The 25,021-nt window shown below is 40.2% G+C and overlaps 1 pseudogene; it reads left to right on the forward strand.

Annotated features, from left to right (window-relative positions):
* The first annotated feature begins 23,952 nt into the window (after window positions 1-23,952).
* LOC125124350 (60S ribosomal protein L23a-like) lies at window positions 23,953-24,730 on the forward strand (annotated as a pseudogene).
* Window positions 24,731-25,021: the final 291 nt, after the last annotated feature.

Below are 25,021 nucleotides of genomic sequence, written 5' to 3' on the forward strand. Positions count from 1 at the left end.
GGCTTCTTCTGTCACCACAGCTGGAAATAACTGTTCCTCAAATGGTTCTCATAACTCATTGCTTACATCTCTTTAGGTCCTTAGCATATTTTTCATGTATAATAGCAAAACATATACACATATATAACATTTTTCTTTTTAGAATTTAAATTCCCTGAGAATAGAGACTGTATGGTGTTTGTCTTTATACCTTGGATACACACATACACATATATTTTAGCATAGTGTCATGCATGCTAGTTTCTCAGCTCTTTTCTATGGAAGGAAAAAAGTTTATAGGGAATTAACTTTTTTATGTATTATAGTATCTATAAATTCCCTATCATTCATGAAAATTTTCAACAAAAATGCTGACAAATAGAAAAAATATTCAGATTTGATTTTCACTGAAATTTTAAAGCCACTGATGGAGATATAAATGAACAGTACAATGGACAAGGCTCAGGGAGAACTAAATTTTTACAAGACATTGATTAGCTGGGGATAAACAGAATCCCTGTTAAGAACCATTGCTATTTAGCCTAAAAACCTAGGGAGATAATGCAGTATTTTTCTTCTGACAAGAGTGAAGTGTTTAATTTTTTTTAATCTGGTTTAGAAGTCAGCATGTGGCTCTCAAATAGTCTCCAAATTATTTATTGAACTCACAAACTCAAAGCAACAAGAACAGAAACAATCCTGGAATATTATTTGTAGTTCAGGTAATAGAAAGAACTAAAAATAACCATCAGGGGCTTTGTCTGGGGTGGGGGACATTCAGAGAAGCTGGAGTAGAGGTGGAGAAGGCTGCAGTCGTTTCACTTTTACTGTTATTCCAGGCAGTTGCCAATTTGGGCTGATTATTTATAGCTGAGTCTACAGTGTGACCACTAATTCTATGAGTGGAGCCTCAGGCAGTGAGATCTGGATGAAATAGACATGACACTGCAGATTTCCCGCGAAGGAACTGCAGGGCAGCCATTAACAACACCCCCCCCACCCCCGACACACACCCCCATCCCTTTTTCCTTTTAATACAATTTTCCCAGAGGGGTTGCAAAACATGTATTCATTTAAAAAGGCGTTATGGTAAAGTCCCTAGCGGAAGCTTCCTTCCCGACAGAGACAAGTATTACAGCCGCAGAAATCTAGGTTACTGACTCTGAAACCATATAATTGGGGATGAATGAATGGATGAGAGTAAAGAGGCTGCATATAAAGGGAATCCCTCCCGACTGCATCTTTCATTAGGATGCAAGCCCAGGCAGCCCAGGGGGTTGTGTTGCCAGGTAACCAGAGTATCCACAGATTTCCATTTTCACTTTATTTCTGATTCAGGAAAGCCCTCATTTTTTACACAGAAAGATTAACGAATACCCCTCCCCCCTCCGCCACCCCCTAACACACCATCTTCCTCATTAAGGTCGAACCAATCACATTTGCCTGTCGGTGGAGTGGCTAACTTGTTTCAAAGGACAATTGCTTTTATTTTATTTTTTATATGATTTTTATTTTTTCGATTATAGTTGATTTACAGTGTTCTGCCAATTTCTACTGCACAGGAAAGTGACCCCGTCAGAAGAATTGCTTTTTAAAAATCTAAGCTGTTAGAAAATTCTTGGGAAAAATAGGAAGGAAACTCAGAGTTTGGTAATGTAAGGGGCAGCAGAGTCGTTGCTTGGTAATGTAAGGGGCAGCAGAGTCGTTGCTTGGTATTCAGGCAGCCAACAGGAAAACCCCAAACTTTTTGGACTGGGGGAAGGGGGGGGGAAGGGGGGGGAAAGGCGGGGGCGGGGGGGGGGGCTTCTCCATTATAGCCTGAGAGTATGAATCCTGCAGCTTCTATTAATTCAGGCTCTTCTAATCCCCTTGCTGTGAATTTCTCCGTCCCTCAAAAACATCCAATACGTACCAGGGAAATTACCTCCAATCGCTTGATTTTGTTTACTTTAAAAATTTATTCTTAACTCACTTTTTTTTTGTCTAAAAGAAAAGGCAGCTTTTTAAATAGGTGATTTAGCTATGTGGTAAAACCAAATAGGACAGAATCCTCACCTCTCTCTCATAGAGAAGGAATATGGGGATTTAAAGCTTAAAGTCTTAGATTAAGCCATTGTCTTCCCATTAGATGGAAAAACAACCAAACTGAATGGTTTCTGAAATTCTGTGGTGCAAAGGCTAAATAAGCCTGCAGCCCAAGGTGTGGTTAGAAATGAGCTCTGAGGATAGATAGTGTTTGATTTTCGGTTGTGTGTGGCTGGATGTGTGTGTGTGTGTACAGCTGGGGTTCCATTGTGTGTAAGTGTATGATACCCCTCTCTAAGGACACCTGAAAGGAAGCTAACTAGAATGCTCTGCCTTTAGGATGATAATTGGCATGAGGTCCAGCTGTTGAAGGTGATACTAATACTTTCCCTCTAAGGCCCATAATAGTCTGGAAAACGTCACAGAGAGGTTTCTATAGCTATAATTGTTGAGTATGAGTGGGACTGGAAAGACAGATCTTCAATATACCGTCTTTTAACACCACCTGCCTAGGAAATTTGTCTTTTAAAATCTCAGTCATTTTTCCAAGCTCTGATGGGATGAAAGCCAAAGTAAAATAAGCTTTGGTCTGACTGGCTGCCTGTAGCACTTTGGATAATTAACTGTTGACGGATCAATGAAATCATTTTCTGTCAGAAGAACCCAGAGGTTTAGAAGATTGGACTGAAATGAGCAGAGCACAATAGCTTAGTGTTTAGTGGAATCTTCAAGTTGGTAATAACCATCTGTAAAAGTAATCCTGGTTGAACTAGCAAAGCTTGGTACAAGAAGTAACACCACTGGCCAGGTATTCTGAGATGACTTTAGCCCTTAGTCCTTTAATGTTAGGGATGCTTCTTAGGTTAGTTATAAATTACTTATAAACTTTTACTTATAAATTACTCATGGGGAATTGCAAGTTCATGAATCTAATATGGGACATACAGTATATTACAAAATCTTATTTCTTCCTCATCATTTCTATAGAGAGGATGAGTATCAAGGGTCATGTAGATGGGGAAGAGACGTCATAAAAAACCAAAACATTTCCTGAAATGGTACCGTGGTGGGGTGGCCACATCACATAGTCCTCTGGGTAAAGGAGGCGGTAAGTGATGATTGTGGTTGCTTCTACATGTTTATGTATATTTGTGTGTGTGTGTATATATATATACTTGTGGGCACAAGTAGGAATATGTAAGCACATGTACAAACCTTGTACATTTTTAGCATGAGTGGACAGCACTATATTCTCCTGATTCCCTTTCAGAGCTTGGGCTCCACTCAAACCAAGGAACTGGAATCCTGCTATAGGCATGTCTGTCTGTGGGGTAGCCAGGTTAACTGGGATTTATACTTTAAAGCATATAGTATATCCTCAATAGAGGTGTGATTTATTGGGTTGGGAGGGAGAAAGTGGAGGTGGGGAGAAGAGAATTAGGAGAGCCAAAGGATGGGTCCTGCTGACTGGAAGTGGACATGATGGCCCACAGGGAGTTGAAATCTTAGAATTGGAATGTGCAGATTTGGAGTTCCCGCTGTGGTTCAGCAGGTGGAGAACCTGACATAGCATCCGTGAGGATGCAGGTTTGATCCCTGGCCTTGCTTAGTGGGTTAAGGATCTGGTGTTGCCACAAGCTGTGGTGTAGGTTACAGATGCAATTCAGATCAGGCGTTTCTGTGGCTGTGGTGTAGTTAGGCAGCTGCAGCTCCCATTCAACCCCCCATATGCCACAGGTGTGGCCATGCAAATACAGAGACTAAAATGTAGCTTCCAAGCAGATGAACTCCATTTGCCCTCTTTGGTTTGAAGGACTCCCACAGCAAAGCCTCTTTAGATTAAAGAAGAGGTCTTTTCTTATTTCTCCAACACCCCACCGTCCTCTTGATGGCCACATTCCACTTTCTCTAGTGCCTGCCGCTCTTTCTCCTAAGAGCAAATGAAAGGCTGAAGAAGTTCCATTTCAAGGTGAGATCATTGTCAGTTCAATTCAAAGCGCCCCACCCTCCCCTTCCCCTTTTTGGGCTTAAATCAGCAGAGAAATGGTTTTATTTAAAGTTTATTCATAATCCTTCAGAAGATGAGTGTACAGTTTTTCACAGTATGTAAATGTTGTATGCAGGCTGTCAGATCTAGTTATGCTGCGGCTCCCAAAGACGCTTTCAAGGCTGTGTCTGTCTGTTCTGCCAGTAATAGGATTTATATGACGGAATGTTTTTTGTATTATTTATATGTATGACATTGTTTATGCTGCTAAGTTGCAAAAAATGGTATTTACTCTGGGGTGATTTATAATTTCTCCCCCCCCTTTTAAAGCAGTCTCTGGTTTTGATATCATGTGAGACTTTTGTTTGGGAATAAATTCACATAGCCAAGAAGAGAAAAAGATATTTATAGTGTTTTTGTTTAGTTTGCTTTCGTGTCTGGTTTCCTCAGCAAGTCTTAGTTCAAAGAAAGCACGGGGTAGAGATGGCTGCTGAAGAAAAATGCTACTGGGATGCAAGTCATCCTTGTTCCCCGGTGGCTTGGATGAATGTCAGAGAGCTCTTTGCTGATGGAAAAAAGATTGCTCAACCTGAAAGCTTTCAGGAGCTCTTTGAAACAAACTCTGTGCTTCCTAAGAAAGTATGTCCCACAGGTGCTTAGGAGTGGGGGGAAGCAGTGGGGCAAATGAAGCCCCATCTCCTCTCCTCACATGCACACAAGAAGCACTTGGGGAGTTGGTTGCACGTGTGCTTTTTCACAGATGCCAGTGGCTCATACCCCTCAGGGATGGTCAGAAGGGCATTTGGGCAGAGTTTGAGAACCTATGTTCTAGGGAGCCTAATATTTCTCATAAATCACAAAATTGTTATGTTAGAAAATATCACCTTGAAAACCCTTTATATGATAGAAAAAAGTATTTTGAGCTTACCCATTTAGAGGTCATTTGAAACTGCAGAAAGAAATATATATGGTCTAAGTATTATGTCACCTTTAGTTTAAAAAAAAAAATCCCCTGGGAAGTTCCCGTCATGGCTCAGTGGTTAACAAATCCAGACTAGGAAACATGAGGTTGTGGGTTCGATCCCTGGCCTCGCTCACCAGGTTAAGGATCTGGCATTGCCATGAGCTGTGGTATAAGTCACAGACTCGGCTTGGATCTGGAGTTGCTGTGGCTGTGGTGTATAGTGGCAGCTGTAGCTCTTATTAGACCCCTAGCCTGGGAACCTCCATGTGCCGCAGGTGAGGCTTTTAAAAGACAAAAGACCAAAAAAAAAAAAAAAATCCCCATTTCTTCTTCTTTTTTCTTTTCTTTTTTTCTTTTTTTTTTTTTGGCTGTGCCCATGGCCTGTTGAATTTCCAGGGCCCAGGGACCATATCTGTGCCACAGCAGCTATCCAAGCCACTGCAGTGACAATACTGCATCCTTAACCCACTGCATCATGGGAGAACTCCCTCCCATTTCTTAGAAATCTGGCTTAATTATAGGGAATTATAGGAGAGCACATACTTTAGGGTCTTTAGCAGCTAAGTGAGGATTTTCAGGTTATTGAAAGTAGGAAGAAATATGGTGCATCTTTTTCTAGTTAATGTACAGGACTGATTTTGCAAGAGCAATTGGTCAATGGTTAACTTATTCATAAGCTTTTCCCATGAATCCTTCATCAGTCTTCCTCTATTTCACTTCCTTCAAAAGCAATAAAATTAGGTTAGAGGAGTATATATGAAGAGAGTCTTTATTATTAATACCTTCCTTCTCTAAGCTTAAAATGTGTCAATTTTTAATAAAAGTCATTGTAAAAATCATAATCACAATAATCATAATAAAAATAATAATGCTTTGCAATCTCATGACTGTGATAGCTAGAGAGTACATGAAGTGACTTGAGCGCATGCAGTAATTAGGAGATATTACTAGGTTAATTAGAAGCTGTGCCTCTTAATGATTCAAAATTGTTCAAGGGAGAAAATTGCTAGAGAAGGGAGAGTTCAGGGAGAGGATTTGTCTTTAAAAGCTGCTCTCCCGTGAAGGTCATGCTATTGTTATAGTGAGATGTGCCTGTGTTCTTGTTAGGAGTGTTCATTATGCCTGCTTAGTATCAACTGTGTTAAGTGAGCGGTAATGTACTTATTAAAATAATTTCCGCTCATTGACTAAATTAAAGCTAAGCTACTAAATCAGCTTTGACCTTGACATTACTGGTTGCTTAGGCTCCTTGAAATTCACTTCTGTCCAGGGTCTCATTCCACTTCTTGGACTGCCTTCTCCTGGTGCCCTTTGCTGGATCTTTTCTCTCTACCTGCTCTTGCTGTGAGGCTGGACCCGCACAGGCTGGGAATGGCTTAATACCACTTATGTCCTGATGGCTGGAAACCACTTTCCTAGCCCAGACCTTTCTCCCGAGTGCCTGATTCACAAATATGGTTGATGCCTCCCTCATCAGCCTCTCAGACTCCATATTTTCAAACTGAATTCTTATTCTCCCCACATTCAAATCTACTGTACTATCTGTAGTGTAGGGATGTCAACTTTGACTCTTCTCTCTCCCTCATCCCATAAATCCACTCAGTCGTCAAACCCTGTAGGCTGTCTCTGTAGCCCTTTCACACTGTTGAGCCCTTGTTCTACTTCTGACCCAGGCTACTTGGATGGCTTCAATCTCTGCCCAACTTGTAAGGTCCCAAGGGCACAAACATTCCCCTTGCACATCTTTGGTTTCTTCTGTGCAGTGAAAGCAACAAGCAAATGAAGGCTGGCCTTGTGGATATGGTTCACTGTCTGTGGACTGGCTAGGACTCCTTTGGAGAACCGGCAGAGCTCCAGAGCCCTGGAAGTTCTGTCCCACATCGGGGCGATCCAGCACCATTACCTGCTTGTGCATGAGGTTCTACCTCCAATGATTGTGTTTCCATATTTAGTAAGAATGTGGCTTTATCCTCATTTAGCACTTATCCAATTATTCCTTGGTCATAATCTCTGATAACCCAAAGGGCTAGATGATTTCCTTCCAAATGGTTTGCCTTTGTGATCGCAACTCTAAGAAGTAGATGGTTTCTTTTCAACATTATTTCTCTAATGTTGGTTGCATCTGACCTGTCTTTTTTTGGTCTTTTTGTTCTTCTTCATTCTCCTCCTTTCTCCATTCCCCTTCCTCTCCCCTCCCCATCCTTCTCCTCCTTCTTATTTTTCTTCTCCTCCTCCTCTTCCTCCTCTCCCCTTCCCCATCTCCTTTTCCCCCTCCTCCCCTACCTTTTCTCCTCCCTCCCCTCCCCCCTTCCTCCTCCTCACTACCCCTACTGCATACACTTTTGTTTTATTTGTTCCTGGCAGCAGCCCTTTCCAAGGAGATCTTATATTTACTCATTTCCAAGATACTTTTAGTTTTTCTTTAATATTTTAATTTTCATCATCCTCTCATTTATTTATCTCTTATACTGCATGCTCCATATAATTTTCTATTTGATTTGCCTCTACTTTTATCTTCTTTTGTGACTACCATATGATTTCAGATCTTCTTCTTTCTATGCTCTTTCAAGTTTTGCCTCTCCACCCGACTCCAGTCTTTTTGCAAAAGTAATCTTTCTGAATTGCAAATCTGCTTAGGAGGCTCTTTGTATATATAGTGTACAAGCCCCTTTAACCCTGGACCCTCCTGTCTCTCTCCCACTCTCTTTCTTGCATTGATTCTCTTTGAAACTTAGTTACAGCCATGAAGAATTATCTGTGTGTCCTTTGGTTAATAGCTGATTTGCTCCTTCTGAGTTCCTTGTGCTCCAGTGTCCCCTCCCTCTGTAATGCTCTTTGCTGTCCTCCACTCTATTCAACTGCGTTAAATACATGTACTCAGCTTTCAAAGTTCATCTCAAGTATGAACTCAGGAATCTTTTGCTGTAAAGACTTTCCTGCTTTTGCTTCTCCCGCAGTAGAATTGACCTTTCTCCCTTTTGAGTCCCTGCTATGTCCTGTGCATTCTTCTCAAAGAGCCATTAGGTAGCACCATTGAGCTTGATGAAGTCTACTCCTACATGATCCCTACTACCTTCCAGGCTCCCCTCTGAGCGCTTTACACAAGCCACTTACTTGGTTACTTATCTGTCTCTCTTAAGGATAAGTCTTTTAAGGATAAGTCTTAATATTTTAAAGTTGTGAGTTCTCATTGTGGCTCAGTTGGTTAAGGACCTGAGATTGTCCCTGTGAGGATGTGGATTTGATCCCTGGCCTTGCTCAGTGGGTTAAGGATCCGGCATTGCTGGAAGCTGTGGTGTGGGTCACAGATGTGTCTCAGATCCTAGGTTGCTGTGGCTGTGGCGTAGGCCTGCAGCTGCAGCTCTGATTCATCCCCTAGCCTGGGAACTTTCATATGCTTCAAGTGCTGCCATAAAAAGAATAATAATAACAATATTTTAAAGTTATTAGCTTTCAATTATATAAATAAGAGATGCAAGAAGAGAAGAAATACTGATTCCTACCATAAATTCTAACTACCTGTCATATACTCTGTTTACCATCTGCTTTTGTTTCTAAGACCAAACTGGATGTTTGTGTTCTAAACCCACCCTCTGTTACCTTTTTTAGGGGCTACATTTCTCTAATTATTTGCTTTCTTTCTTATGTCTTCTACTGCAGTGATAAAGAGCTCATATTGCCAGTTTTCAAATTAGAGCTTTGCAGCTTACTAGCAGTGTGTCTTTGGGCAAATTGATTAACTTCTCTGTGCTTCAGTAACTTTTCTCTAAAATGGTGATACTTTGAAAATTAACTGAGCAAAACGAGAAAGTGTGTAGATCAGTTCCTGGCACAATGTAAATGCGGAATAAATGTTAAATATCAGATTGTTAAGAAACCATTAGCAGCACATGGAACACCTTAACATCAAGTATTATCCAGAAGCCTGTGGGCTGTTGTACCGATCCAGCTGCTGCCCTCTTTTCATCTCTGCGTCCTGACAGAGCTACTCCAAAGAGTTGCCTGTGCTTGCTGTCCTGCTCTCATTTTCCTTCCTAACTCAGTGGAATGGGACTTTCACTCAAAACAGTCCACCGAAGCAGCGCTTAGCACACTTATCAAGGTCACCAGTGATTTATACCATGTCAGAGTCAATTGTCCATTCTCTCTCTTTGTCCCAGTTGACCTCTAAACAGTAGCTGACATGGTTGATGACTCCCTCCTTGAAAAGGTTTCTTCTTCAGGCTTCAGGTGTGCAGTAAGCCTGATTTCCTCCAGCTTTTGGGCCCATATCTCTCAGTCTTGTTGCTGGCTCCTCTCCTGTCCTCTCTTCGGCCAGATCCCTGAAAGTAAAAGCCCTCTGGAGTTCAGTCTTTGGTCTCATTTTTTAAAAAATCTATAGTCTCTTCCTGTCTGGTATGACCTGGTCCCATAGCTTCAGATAATATCTATATGTTGATGAATCCTCAAATTTATATTTCTAGCCCACATTTCTTCCCTGAGCTCCTCACTCAGATATTGAACTGGTTACTGGGCATTACTATAGGCATGTCTAGTAGGCAGTTAGGATGCAACAGGCCCCAAATAGAAGTGTTAACTCCTCTTAGCCAAAGTGAGATGGTATATCATCCATATCAGTCTGCAGCCTAGGATTCATCAAAGATTGCTGTCTTAGGTTCATCCCCTATGCATGAAAGTCCCCTTAATCTCTCTTTGCATTAGTTCCTGGCTCTACTGTTCATTCCTCCTTTGGTTTTCCATATGAATCTTTTTAAAGCATAAATCAGATCATGTCACCCTTGGTTAAGACACTCTAATAAAAGTTGCATTATGCTTAGAATAAAAGCCCGTCTCCGTGACATGGCCGTGAAGGCCTCACATGATCTTGTTTTCTTTCAGCTCTGGGACCTCTTCTTCTGCTTTATTCCTCGATCTCTTTGTTCCTTGATACATTAGATTTCTCTGACCACGAATGATCAAGATCATTCCTTTGATATTGGAAAGCTGAAGTCATTCTAGTATCAATGCCTTTGAGCTAGTTTTTCCTTCTGTAGTGATGCTCTTTCTCCAGATCCTTTCATGCTGCCTCCTCATCATGCAAGTATCAATTAAAATATAGTAATATGTACCAACAGAATTGCCTCTATTTATTTAGAATTCTTAATTTAGAAATGAACTCTTTTATTGACCTGTATTTTATGTTTATAACTGCTATGAAGTAGAGTTTTAACTTAATTTTTCTCCCCAAACTTAGCCAGTTGTTACAACACCATTTATTTAGTAGCCAACTTTTTTCTCTACTGATTTGAAATGCCAATAGTGGACACTTAGACTGCTTGTATAGGTATTTCTTGTGAAAGAATTGGTGAGTGTACTTAACCCAGGTCTGAGTTTCATGGGATAGCCAGCAAGTCCTATGGATTGTAGCCAAGGTTTATATTTAGTTGAAAATTCCTCTGTCTCTAAGAAATTTTAATTTTGTACTGTTATCTATGATACGAAGGGATTTATTTGTAAATACCCGTGACTGTCTTGTGAATGTTATGAGATGTCCAAGTTAAATACCTGTTAACTACCTCCTTATCTGTGAGGTATTTTTCTTGCCCCTTTAGCTCTAAATCTTTTGATTCTAGGCTTGCTCTTTTAAAAAGCTTTTCTCACATATTTTTGAATGAACTCTACCAATGTGTACAGACATTTAAGATATTCTGTGTTTCCATACATTCTTTGCTTTAGAGGTTAGAGTGTAGAAATTCAACCATTTTTAGGTATTTCTTTTTCTAAAAGAACATTTGTCAACATGAAAGATGTAGTGTTTGGTGTCAGCTCTTTGAGGTTCTGAACTTCCCCTCATATCCATCTTCGTCCCTTTTCAGCTCAGCTGCCACATTTTTTTTTAAATATATGACCAGACAGAATATTGATAACAGTACGCTGGCAGTATGCTGGAGTTGTGCAGTTTTACTCTTTTATTCCTACTAATGCTGGAAATTTCTGATCTTTAGAAGGAACCTGAAATGCAGAAATATCAATGTTTGCTCAAGGTGTTTTGTTTTTGGTTTTGTTTTGTTTTGTTTTCAATGAGCTGTGCTGAATTTGAACCTTATTTGGACAACTGCCGTATTGAAAGACTCAGAATGTTCTGGTCTATGACTCTCTTTTGCCCTCTAGGAAAAAGGTCTAAACGTTTTAAATGGAAATAGCAAGGCTATTATGTGGGAAGTGTGGTTGCAGAGCGGAATGTTATTTTGATAACAGACAGCAAGGAAACTCCTGAACAGAGCCTGGCTTCCCTATACTCAGTGCTAAATAAATAATGCATTTTTCAAAGGCTGTGTCTTAAGATGCAAACCTAGGTTTTGGTAAAGAAGAAAGACATTTCAACTCTATTATTGGCCTTCAGATTGTTGCTGTCTTCTACCAATTCTGAAATTGCAGTCAATTAGGTACTTTTTCTTGTGACAGATTGGAAACCAGAAGGGAGCTTTATGAATTTAAACAGAGAAATTTGAGCTAAAAATGTCTTTAAAGCACTCCTTTGCACATTTTCTCTTTAGAATTTGCAGAATACATTAATTTTCTGATTAAGTAATTATGAGATGTTTTAGGCTTAGCCTTATGTAAAGTTAATGGAAATCATGCTTTATTTTGAATTCCTATTTTATTTTTTAAAACAATTTCTTCTTTTTATTCTGTTACTAAATGGACATCCATTCATGTACAATTTAATTTAATTAACTTTACATAAAGAGTTACATGTAGTATAATTTTTGCATCTTGGTTCATTCACTCAACATTGTTTATAAAAATACCTATGCTTTTTTGTTTAGCTACAGTGCATTTCTTTTTATAGCATTCTTAATTTTCTATTATATGAATATATTATAATTTACTTACCCCTTCTACAGTTGACAGACATTTGGATGGTGTCTAGCTTTGAGTATTGAGATCAATGCTGCTATGAACATTCATTTATATCTATCCCAGTGTTCTGGTGCACGCATAACTTTATGATATATTTCTAGGGTTGAAATTGATGGGCCTTCTATATCTGTTTACTTGACTTTTCTAGATAATCCCAAACTGTTTTATAAAGAGAGTGTAGAGAAGAGATGATGATGGAGTATTAGGATGTGAATTTCTATTTTTAAATGTATTTATTTTAGTCATTTTCCTTCTGTTATAAAATTGATAGTCTGATTGGAATGGAACTCCTTAAACCTGGATTTCCTTACCTTCTCCTTGATTATCAGTTCCTGTGTTTTTAGACTTTATTCCATGATCATGATCTGTGATAAATAACCTCTTTTGAGTTTGTAGTATCATCTGGATTTCTCATTCTAAGTTCATGGGAATGAGAAGGATATATTTCTTTTTATGGCTAGGTATAATTTTTTTTTTTTTTGGTTCCCGGTGGGCATAACTCCTATTTCAATATCTTCATTTTGATAAAGATATTCAAAATCCAGTAAAATCAACCTGGGAAAGCAGTGCACATGTTTGAAACATTTAGTGGTTGGGAATTCAGTGGACACCTTTGATGCCCTGCTCAGATCCCCTTTATCCATGGATTTAAATCTCTGGTTCAGACTCTGCTTCTAGAAAACCTGACTTATGATGATTGTAACCAGAAGAGGAGTCCTAGGAGGCAGATTCTAAGGGATTCTGAAGTTGGATCAATTTCCAGGTGGCTGGCAGTGAGTCCCTGTCACTGGTGGTAGATGAGCTATTGATAGTTCTTTGTATGTAGCAGCAATACATACTGCTGCCTTTCTCTTGAGGTGAACTGGGTAGGATACAGGTGACAGGAGATGTACTGGTTTATGTAATATCTCAGGCATTTGAGAGGATCAGGTATTACAAGGACTGAATTGAGTGCCTGTTGCTGAATACCCTTCATGATCATGGCTATCAGTCACCAGCTCACATGAAAGTGTGAGAGTCAGAGAGCTTACTGGGCAGCTTTTAAGGGGATGGCAGAATTAAAGACCAGGCATAGGAATTAATTGCAAGAGCGACAGAACTTGGGGAAGGTGGAACTCTCAACCTAAGCAGGTCTTCTATTACAAGGTCAGTTCCCTATTAGGGATGGAGTGGGACTCTGAGATTAGGGAGATAACTGGGTAGATACACTCAAGTACCTGGAATTCACAGATGACTTTCAACTCCTGGAACTCCAGTAGTTCCCCTTGTTGGAAGACAAAGTCTTCCCATTTGCTGGAATACTGTGGAAAAGTCACATATGATCTATTGCCGGACAATGCTGACTTTCTCAGAATCTGTCTCCATCTCTTTTCCTGGCCACCAGACACATTACTAAGGTCAGGTGTCAACATGAGTCAGGGGAGGTCATGGAGGGGAAGCGCTGTAGGCAAAAGAAGCTGTGGGACCTGTCAAAAACCAGGAGAATGTGCTGAGGTGCTGAATTAAGGGAGATGGAATTTATAACTGAATAAGGGAAAACTTTAAAACTATGAGATGCTTTCTTTTGAGGCAGGATTTAACACCCTAACAAGGATCCTGGAGCTAGTTCTATTACTCTACAGGGATGTATCTTGGAAACTTGGAAAAAATCGACAGCCCCCCCCACCCTAAATTAGTTAGAAATGCAAGAACTACTATGGCCAACTGTGAAGGAGTTGCACTGAAGCCCCTCCCCTAGCTCACAGCTGTGACTTTCTTGGAGGTCACCTACACTTAGCTGATGAAGGCGGAAAAACTTGAGCTTGGTTCATGGATGGGTAGTCCTGGTATACTGGTGAAAGTGAATATTTACTGATGTTGTATCTCATCCCCACTGGTATCTCTAGTTGGGCTTATCCAGAAGATCAAGCTAAGATAATGAAGGTGGCTGCACTAAACAACGGATTTTAAATGTAGGCAAAAGAGTCTTGGAAGAAGATGCTATCTAGGACTTTTATAACTAGAGAATGGAAGCCTGACTTCAATCCTGACTTCAGCACTTCAGTGACCATTTTACTCCTTTGCAGCTAGTGACTTGAAGCTGAAGCCAGTGTACATTGACCATTTTGATAGTCCTAGGGCCCTTAAGAATTGTGCTAAATCTTTTCTGCCTGTGCTCTGTAAATGGAACAACAAAGCCCAAATGACAGCACATCTGTTTTCAAGATGGTTTACTAATCATTTTAAGCCCATTGTTGAGAACTGCTCCTCGGAAAAAGATCCTTTAAAAATATCAATGCTCCTTGACAGTGCACCTGGTTACCCAAAAACTCTGATGGAGCTGTACAGAGGTTCAGATTGTTTTCATGCTTGCTAACACAACATCCATTCATTCTCTAGCCCACAGATCAAAGAGTAATTTGGACTTTCAGGTCTTATTCTTTTTAATTCAATGAATTTTATTATATTTAATAGTTGTACAACCATCATCACAACCTAGTTTTAGAACACTTCCATCCCAAACCCCCAGTCCACCCCTCTCAAGTCTTATTCTTTAAGAAATATATTTTATAAGGCTACAGCTGCCAAAGATAGTGATTTCTCTGATGGATCTGAGCAAAGTAACTTGAAAACCTTCTGGAAAGCATTCACCACTATAGATGCCATGAGGATCATTTTTAATTCGTGGGAAGAGATCAAAGTATCAATATTAACAGATGTTTGAAAAAAGTTGATTCCAACCTTCACAGATAACTTTGATGGGTAGTACTTCCGTGGAGGAAATCACTGAAGATGTGGTGGACATTGCAAGAGAACTAGAATTAGAAGTAGAACAGGAAGATGTGACTGAATTGCTGCAATCTCTTGACACAACTTGAATGGATGAGGAGTTGCTCCTTAGGGATGAGCAAATAAAGTGATTTCTTGAGATAGGATCCACTTCTGGTGAAGATGAGATGAAGATTGTTGAAGTGACAACAAAGGATTTAGAATGTTACATAAACATAGTGGACAAAGCAGCAGGAGGGTTTGAGAGGATTGATGCCAATTTTGAAAGAAGTTTTGCTGTGGGTAAAGTGCAATCAAACAGCATTGCATGCTACAGAGAAATCATTTGTGAAAGAAAGAGTCCTTCAGTGCAGCACACTTCATTGAATTATTTTAAGAAATTGACACAGCCACTCTTACCTTCATTACCACCCTGGTCAGTCAGCAGCCATCAACACTGAGACAAGACCCTCTATCAACAAAAAAGATTCAAACTCACTGAAGGCTGGAATTATGGTTAACATTTTTTTAGACATAAAGTATTTTTAAAATTAAGGTATGCACATTATTTGCTTAGACATAATTCTATTGCATACTTAATGGACTCTAGTGTAGGGGAAAGATAACTTGTGTATGCACTGGGAAACCAAAAAACCTTTTGTGACTTGCTCTATTGCAATGGTCTGGAACCCAACTTATAATATCTCTGATATATATCTGAGCATTTTCCTCAACAACTTCAAAGCACTTTCCATGCTTAAAATTCTCACAAGAGAGTGACAGAGGTCCCAGTGTCCCAGGAATTCTTATGCATGGGAAAATTCTTGTCCCATTTTATAGACAGGAAAATAGGCATATCCAGGCAGCCACCTAAGTAAGGAGAGCTCTGGTGAAATGCTGGTGGAGTTTGGAGCTAAATGTTGGCTTTCATCCTTGTATTCTTACTCTGCTCACCGGAGAACTTTGCCAGGCCTCTACCCATGTCTTCTATCAGTTCCTGAGCAATGAATAGTACCACTTTCTAGAATCTTCTCCAAATTTTCAGTTGCCCATTTGTATTATGTTCTCTCTTATTTTTTTCCCTTTGTACTTTCTCTTGGCCTATTTTCTTTTTTCACTTTCTTTTCTTCCTTTTATTCTCTGGTTTAAAAGATGTATTTTATTCAAATTTTTGATCAGCTAAGAATCTCCGTTTGGATTAGGTTTGGAGTCATGAAATTGCAGTTGAATTGTCAACAGTTGCAGTGTTCTGGTGTTATTATTCTGAAAAAGGATAAAGGACTTCAGAGTGAGAAATGGGATAGTGTGTTGTGAAGAAATATGTGGCATTTGGGATATGCTCTGAGGACAGAAAAGGAATGATAAAGTAAGGTGCTCTCGGGGCAAAATACATCATAAATGTAGTAGGAAACCAGTTTGAAAAAAACTCCACTTCCTCTGGATCCAGAGGCCAGAGAGAAACAATCCTGGCCATGCAGTGAAGGGTGAACCAACGAGGAATGACATATCTGCCCACTGGTCATTTATAGCTGAGAGTTCTGGGAGCTGTAACAAAGTAGACTGTGTGTTTAAATAGCTGATGCTGTTTGTTTTATTGCAGCAGAACACAAGTAAAAGTGGAAACGGATAATGCTGTGGCTTATTGGAAGCCATCCTCCAATGGATAGTTTCTCTGTACCTTCTGTGCAAAGCAGTCAAAAGACACCAATGTTGCAAATTCCTTGGAGAATAAGAGTTGAATCATGCAGGGAAGAGGCCTGAGCTTCCTGAGACCTGTGTTGTTTCAAGAAGCTATTAATTCTCCACTGTGATTGTCAGCAGATGATTTTGAGTAGCACTAAATTTGATTGTTTTTTCTTTGCTAGTGCAGATAAAAATTTCCAAGTTGGTTAGTGGAGACAGGAGTCAAGAAGGGTGGGATGCTTAAGGACAACTTGATCCCCACAGTTTGGTGGAGATCCTTCTATTTGACAATTAGGCTGCATCAGATGTTCAGTCCATATTTCTTTTATAAAAGAGGTTTGACATCATTACAGCCTAATAAATCTCTCTTCTCAAGGGATTAATATTCCTCAATAGAATAAGAACAGTTCTAAAACAACACCTGGGATTGGATTTGTTTCGAGGATTCCTTTTGAGGATTTCCAAGTGTGGCAGTAACAAAGAATAATGTAGAATTTCTTCTAACACCCAGAGTGAAGATTAGCTTCCATTTTACAACTGAATCTGTTTATATGATATACTAATTAATTTGTGTTTATGTATGGGAACAAAAAAAATCTATGCTATTGACAAATGCCAAGGTATATATCCTATTTCTCTTAAAATGAATTAGCTAGATTGACCTAAGGGCGGGTTTAAGGGTAAAGACCAATTAATGTCTAAATAGCTACATGCACTGTCAGTGCTCTGCCCACATCTCTTCAGGGTCAATTCCATTTTCCTGTGGATAGTTTCTTTTGGACTTTCTCTCTGGAGGGGCTGCCTTCAGGCTGCTGAAGATAACTTTGCCTTGGTACAAGAAGAGCAAGGAGTGCCTGGGAATTTCATCCCCCCAGAGCTAGCCCTTAACCAGTGACAGACAGGCGTGAGTTAATAAAAACTCTGTTTTCTTTGCCCTGGGCTGCACCAGATCCAGAGTTCCCCTGTAGGATTGAACTGAGGCTACATTCTCTGACTTGGCTTGAAATCTCATCCTTGCATAGCTCCCTTCTCTGTCCTGTCTCCTTTCTCCATGTCCCTATTTTTTATTTCAAGATACTTCCTGATAAATCCTGAAAAATTTTAGGTTTTTATATTTTCTATTATAGTTGATTTACAATGTTCTGTCAATTTCTGCTTACAGCAAAGTGACCCATTCATAAACACACACACACATATATACATATATATATATATATATGTGTGTGTATATATATGTGTGTGTGTGTATGTGTTTGTATATATATACACACACATTCTTTTTCTCACATTATCATTTTAACATGTATCTGTATCTTAGGGTCTTCCTATGTGGTACCAAACCTCAGACACTTGACTGGTGGAGCAGAATTGGATTGACACAGAGTAGTGGATGGTTGTGTTATAATTTTATTTCCATTCATACCATTATTTATTTTCCTCTTAGCACCCTTCCCGCTTCCTTTTCCTACAAACAATTGTTCAGTGGTCTTCTGTAGGGTTTTAGGATAGGTATACATTGTTAAAGATTCATATTGTATTTAAGTAAACCTCCAGTGTTGACTAGTAGCAGGTTACCTGCTAATGAATGAGAGACTTGAGTTATTTTTATACTTGGGAAAGGAATTCCTCTTTAGCATTCAGATCCATAAATCTGCTTTGTAAACAAATTACTTTCTGTAACATAATTTATTTCAGTGGGTTAGAAGCAGCACTAAAAATATATCTGGTTTCTGCATAAATCTGTAAATAGGAGAGGGGAAAAAGAAATATGAGAGGTGGGGGAAGGCCGCTAATACTTATTGAGAATCTATCATTTACTGGACACTGTGTATGGGATCTGAAGAATTTACCCCAAGGTCACACAATTCATCAACAGCAAAACAGGAGTTTAAGCCCATACAGAACAGAATAGAAGGGAGTGAGATTCAGCTACTGTGTAGTTTTAGGGAAATCTGTACTCTTACATATTATGATCGTTCTGCTTCAGCAGTCTCATTGCAAGGTATTAGCCTTCCTGGTTTAATTGGCACTGACCCATTTTTTTCCCATTCTCAGAGCCAAGGGCCTGCATCAGGTTTCAGTGGACTGCTGCCACTTGCTTGACTCACCCCCTTTTTCATGGTGGGGAGCAGCATCATCTTTTTAGAATGCTGTGGTGTCACCAGAACACAGCTGTCGTTCCCCAGTTCCTTTTTCCATAAAATCAATTTTTGCAAATATGGTCATATAGACTCTCCATCAGTTGAAGAAAATACCTCTTTTTGCCAGTTGCTGTTGTTGCTCATTTGCTTTGGTGAACACTTTTGGTTTAGGAGGAGCAATGCCCAAGCCAGACACCATCTAAATTTCTCCTTTCTTCCTGACTCTTCTGACTTGTGTGCCCTTTCTATGTGATGTCCACATGTCCCAGTACCTGGATCCTTACCAAGAGAGAAAAGGCTATGGTCTGAATCCATCCAGGTCCCCACCTGATTATGGAATCTTCCTCCCAGCCCCACTCAGACTCTAGGCTCAGTGTCTTCCATATCTGTCAATGGCCCTACTCTAGTCTCACCCTGTGAATATTCACATATTATTATTTATTCTCCGCAGGCCTTCCATCACTTGGTCAAACCTTTGATTTCCCTGTAGCTTTATGCTCTTTTGAAAATTTTATATTTTTTCTAAGTGAAATATCAGAAAATTCAGGGCTTAGAACTGAGAGCAACCTTCAAGTTCCTCTAATCTAGTCTTAATTTAATTTGCCCAATTTATGATGTGAAGCACTTTATAATTTCAAAAGTCATGTCATTTTCAGCTCAGAAAACTTTGAGGACAGAAAGGAGAAAACAGACACAAAGATCACATGTGCTGTTACTGTCCAAAGACAACTGTTACTAATATTTTAATGTACACATTTAAAAGAAAAGTTTAAGAAGGACGGGTATAAGTTCTTCTTTGTATGTTTGGTAGCATTCGCCTGTGAAGCCATCTGTTCCTGGACTTTTATTTCTAGGGAATGTCTTTATTACATATTCAACTTCATTTCTAGAGATCAGTCTGTTCAATTGATCTATTTCTAAAAGAAATACTGTTAAGGCCTGTCATTTGAAAAAACATGGTATGAACAATTTATGTCTTTATACATGCTTTTAAGATATTTTAATTAAGCACATAATAAATAAGTGCATACTTATTGTTAAAAATTGTAACAATATAGATAAATTGAAATTTCCCCTTGACCCTTTGTCCCTGTTCTCTTCCCCAATCTATTTTCTCCTCAGACATAATCAGTATTATCAATTTAGTATGTAACTTTTAACATCTTTTTATTTACAAACATATGCATACATATGGAAATACTTAGGTTTGTGTGTGCGTGTGTGTGTGCATATATATATATAAATTGTGTCACTGTCTGTGCCATGGTCTGAAACTTGGATTCCTCACTTAATGATATGCCTCAGACATTTATCCATGTCAATCTAGCATTTCATTCAGGATTGTGACAGAAAATAAGTAGCTCAAACCAAATTGAGTAATTGCAGGAGAGTTTGATAACCTGAACTTTATGGCCAGGGTATAGGGAAACTGTAGGCAACAGTGCAGTACTCTGAAATAGGTAATAATGAGGGCATCGCTGCCACCTCTAGACGGGCGGAGGAGTCATAGGAGCTGAGGGAGACTGGGTGTGAAGAGGGGGAGAGAGGGAGGGAGGGATGAAGAAAGAGGGAGGGAGGAAGAGAGTAAGGAAGAGGAAGAGGAACAGGGAGAGAGAGAGGGAAGGAGAGGAAGAGGGAGAGAGAGAGAGAAAGAGAGAGAGGTATGGAATAGGTTGCTTGGCAGGATAGACATCTTCAGTAGAGAGAGACAGTCAGGCAGCACCAATTCCACGGGAATACAGGAAGGGAACCAGGGAAATAAGAATCCTTCCCTCTCTATTATGGATTTAATGTTTGTATAGCCCCCAAATTCATATGTTGAAGCCCTAGCCCCCAACGTGGTGAGTTGTAGAGATGTGGCCTTTGGGAGGTGATTAGGGTTAGATGAAACCATAAGAAAGCAGTCCTCATGATGGGATTAGTGCCCTCATAAGAGGGGTCGAGAGAGAGAGAGAGAGAGAGAGAGAGAGAGAGAGAGAGAGAGAGAGAGAGAGCGCGAGCGCGAGCGAGCGAGCTTGCTAGTTCTCACTGAACCTGCATGCACTGAGAAAGGCCAGGCCAGCACATGGCGAGAAGGTGGCCATCTCCAAGCCAGAAAAAGAGCTCTTACCACAAACCAAACACTGATGAGCCTTGATCTTAGACTTTCCAGCTTCCAGAACTGTGCAGAAATAAATGTCTGTTGTTTAAGTCACCTAATCTGTGGCATCTTGATATGTAGCCCCTCTGACCTTGGAGGAAGGTCCTTATTGGCAGAATCCAGTGGGAAACTGGAGACCTAGAGAGTTGTTGATGCTGTTCAAGTCAGCCTCCCAAGGCATAGCAGGCATATTCTTGTAGCTTTAATTCTTTCATAAATTTTCAGTGCCTCTAAATTTCAGTCATTGTTCTAGGGGCAAGGGAATAAGCTTAAAAAAAGCCACTGTCCTTCTGAAGCACCCATCCTTTGCATTGGAGTTAGTGCTCCATAAAGTGCAGAATGTTACTTATCTTGCATGTGTGAGAGTTTGTTCATGATTCATTACTGATGAGAATTTATGCCACTTTAACTTTTCCTTTTTTAACAGTGATTCATGAATATTCATGTTTGTACATCTTTCTGTACATGTAATACTTCTCTCTGGTAGATACCAAGAAGTAGAATTGCTGGGTTAAAGGAGATACGCATACTTAATGCTAAATACACTTCTGCAAATGGGGTATGAAGCTGTACAATAGCTATTGTCATTCTCTCAAAGTTTACCAATCTGATGCAGAGTCTGGGAGGCTGGTGACAGACGTTACCAATGATTGTTGTTTGAGTTTGAATTTTGCTGATTAGTTTTAAGAATTAGAGCCGTTTAAAGTATTTATGGCTATCTGTGATTCCTTTTTGCTGACTGAACTTTGTTCATTTCCTTTGGCTATGTGGTTTTTTTTTTTTTTTTTTTAGATTCATTGTTTTATTTATTTGAAAGCATTCCTTAGATATTTTAAGTTGTTCTTACTTTAAAGTCTTGTTCTGTTTGCTGTAGAAGCACTGTTTACTCAGGCTGTAGGTGGTGCTTATCTGTGGGGTCTCTCAGTCACAGTACTGATTTTCCTCCAATATCAGGGAATGTTTGGCTGAGTTCATCTTGTAATTAAGATTTCCTCTTCTCTTCCCTGTGAATGCCTCTTCTCTCCATGCATCCTGTCCACAATGGCTGGAGGACTGCCCTGGGGAGTAAGGTAGGCCAGCAGCTCTCCTCCTGAGAAGGCCATCCCCCTCCTTTTTCTGGGGTGCTGTTCTACTGCTGTCACTCGTGTACTCACCTCCTTGCTCCTGCCATGGGCTCCTAACCAGCAACACTGCCAGCTGCCCAGGGACCCTTGTCCTCTCTGTCCTGCTCCTTTAAGCTGGGCCTTCCCTGGAGTCACTCCCACCTCCCAAGGCTGTCCCTTGCTGTGGGCACTAAGGGCCAGAGCACCTCATTTCCTTCTGCCCCCACTTGCCTTCTATCTCTTAGAGAGTCCTCAGAATTGATGTGCCCAAGAACACACCTTCCTCTTTTTTAACAACTGTTACAGAATTCAAATGTAGTTTTTTTTTTTTTTGTCATTACTGGAGACTTATGATTGGAAGGAAAAGGCTGGAGCATGAGCTAGCTCAGGGTTGCCAGACCTTTTCTGTAAAGGGCCAGGTAGTATTTGAGGCTTTGCAGACCAGATGGCATCTGTTACAAGTACGCTGTTCTGCCTTTGTGGTGCAGAAGCAGCCACAGATGATATGTGATGGATGGAAGTGGCTTAAATTCCAGTCAATCTGATTCACAAAACAGGTGCTAGACAGAATCTGTCAAGCACTGGGTGGTGGACACCTGACCTAGACACCATCTCCCTTTTGTAATAGATGAAGACTCTGAGGCCTAGAGGAGGTCTAGAGATTTTTCCCAAAGCTACTCCACACAGTGAGTGGAAGCACTAGATGGATCCCTTTGTCTGCTTACTCCTCTGTGATCTTTCCTCTGCTTTGCTCTTTTTGCAGCATTAAATAGATTCCCAGACATAGCTCAGCTCCCCCAGAGCCTTGGAAACAAGGAAGTTACTTTGAACGTTTTACTTTTTGTCCTGTGACTTGAAGGCACATTCAACCCAGGGCAAGTTGCTCGACTGTGGAGCCACCGGGAGTCAGACAGCTGAGGGCTGGTTGGGTTGTTGGTGTCAGGACTGAGAAGAGGACTGCTGTCCACACTTCAGTCTTTGCTTTTGTCAGCTCTAGAAACATCTGGTGAGGGGAATGGAGCATAAAGTATTTGGGCTCTTCAGAGACAAGGTTCTTGGTTATGGTGTGATTTCTGTAGTGTTGTGATTCTTCCCTATCTTTGTGAAACTCACAGATTCAAGTAGTGTTAAGTAATTCAAGATGGAGTTGCTGAGGCCAATGTACTTCCACACTAGTTGTTTTGAAACATCTAGTATGGGACTGCAACTAATAAATTTAGAGGGTTCCTTTAGATAAGGAGCCTGTTTGGTAACATCTGTAGGAAGACGTCACTGGACAGAAGGGGCAACTGATAGAGGCCAAACCCCCTGGTGTGTAACAGGCACATTCTATGGGCAGACTTGAAAGGTGGCCACTGGACCCAGTGACTTGAAGTCTCTTCGCTGTGGGAGCGACTCCAGGCTGTTGCAGATGGATGCTGCTGGTGGCCCTGCTGGAACAAAGGACCAGTTCCCACTCTGCTTGTCGGGAGACCCATAGCCCTACCAGGACCCTTGCTCATTCTGAGCTGCCTCCTTCTCACACTTCTCATTGTTACCCCCTTTCTGTTTTCTCTGCTTGAACAAACGTGTGTTGTGTGCTAATTGTGTGCACTGAGCAAGTGATCCATGAATTGAATATGGGCTCTGTTTCATATTTCATGATTCTTACCGGCCTTTCCACTGGGCCCTGCAACAAACATTGAACTTAACTACAAATAGTCCTCAGTGTTAGTCAGTGGGGCTGATCTGGGGTAAAACGATAGAGTGAAAGCTGTTTCTCTTTTTGTCCAGCTTTGGGGCAATGGGAAACGGATTACGCTTGGAGCCTGCATCAAGGGTTGAGTCTGAATTCTGCCACTTAAAGCTGTGCGACTTAGAAAACATCACTTTGACTCTCCGCTTGTCATTTGGTTCATCCTAAAGTGAGAATTATAGTGCCCATCTCATAGGATTGTTTTGAAGATTGAGATAATGTATAAGAAGTTTATTTATATGTTAAAAAGATTGTAAAAACTCGTTATTTGTATCTAGTTGGAAAATAGAAGCCTTGATATATATAACAAATTAGTGCCAATTGCTGCAATTTGTTTTTTGAAACCAGGAAATGCAGGGATACAACCGAAATAGTACACTCTTGAACATGTTAGCTAACCCATATAACATTTAACAGGAAACTAAATGTTAATTTATTTCTATTTAAATTTTATTATTCCTAGGGGCTTTATTTCAAGTTGGTGCATCTACTTTTAATCTTCTTACAATTATCTAGGAGAATAAATTAAACCTTCCTTCCACCGGGGGTATTTAAATGAACTGTTCCATTTACAAAAGCACTTGTACAAAATATGGTACTGCTTTGATCTGAGGAAAGTGATAGTGAAATGAATTTCACCTGTTTGTTTTATAAAGTCATTATTCATGCTACTTCTTTCATTCAAAACGAGGCATTAACCTTTTCATGAAGGTGGTGCTGAAGGTGAAGAAGGTAGCCCCTGCCACCTCAAAGCTGAAGCCAAAGCAAAGGCTTTGAAGGCCAAGAAAGCAGTGTTGAAAGGCGTCCACAGCCACACAGCAAAAGAAGATCCAGATGTCACCCACCTTCCGATGGCCTAAAATATCCAGGAGCCAGCCCAAATATCCTTGGAAAAGCACCCCTAGGAGAAACCAGCTTGACCACCACACCATTATCAAATTCCCCCTCACCACTGAGTCAGCCACAAAGAAGATAGAAGACAAAAGCACACTTGTGTTCATTGTGGATGTCAAGGCCAACAAGTACCAGATTAAAGAGGCTGTGAAGAAGCTCTATGACATTGATGTGGCTGAAGTCAACACTCTGATCAGGCCTAATGGAGAGAAGAGGGCATATGTTCAACTGGCTCTTGACTATGATGCTTTGGATGTTGCTAACAAAATTGGGATCACTGAGTCCAGCTGGCTAATTCTAAATGTAAAAGTCTTCACTTAAAAAAAAAAAAAAGGCACTAGGACATCATTGTCAGAGCATGGTCTAGATCTCCATTACCTGGCTTGAAATCCAGCTTTGGCATTTACTAGTTATGTCACTTTGGACAGGTCGCTTTTTCTATTTCTAACCTCTTCCTTAATAAAGTTGAGATAACAATAGTCCATGCTATTTTTTATAGCTTGTTTTAAAAATTAAATGTGTCAGTGCATGTGAAGGATTTAACACCATTCTTGGCATATTGTAAGGGCTCACTGAATGTTAGGTATTATTACTTATTTTTTTTACGAAGATCTTTTTTTTTTTTTTTCCATTTCTTGGGCCACTGCTGCAACATATGGAGGTTCCCAGAGCTGTAGCCGCTGGCCTACGCCAGAGCCACAGCAACGCGGGATCCGAAC

Source organism: Phacochoerus africanus, chromosome 4 (genome assembly GCF_016906955.1).
Source record: "Phacochoerus africanus isolate WHEZ1 chromosome 4, ROS_Pafr_v1, whole genome shotgun sequence".
NCBI classification, from domain to species: domain Eukaryota; kingdom Metazoa; phylum Chordata; class Mammalia; order Artiodactyla; family Suidae; genus Phacochoerus; species Phacochoerus africanus.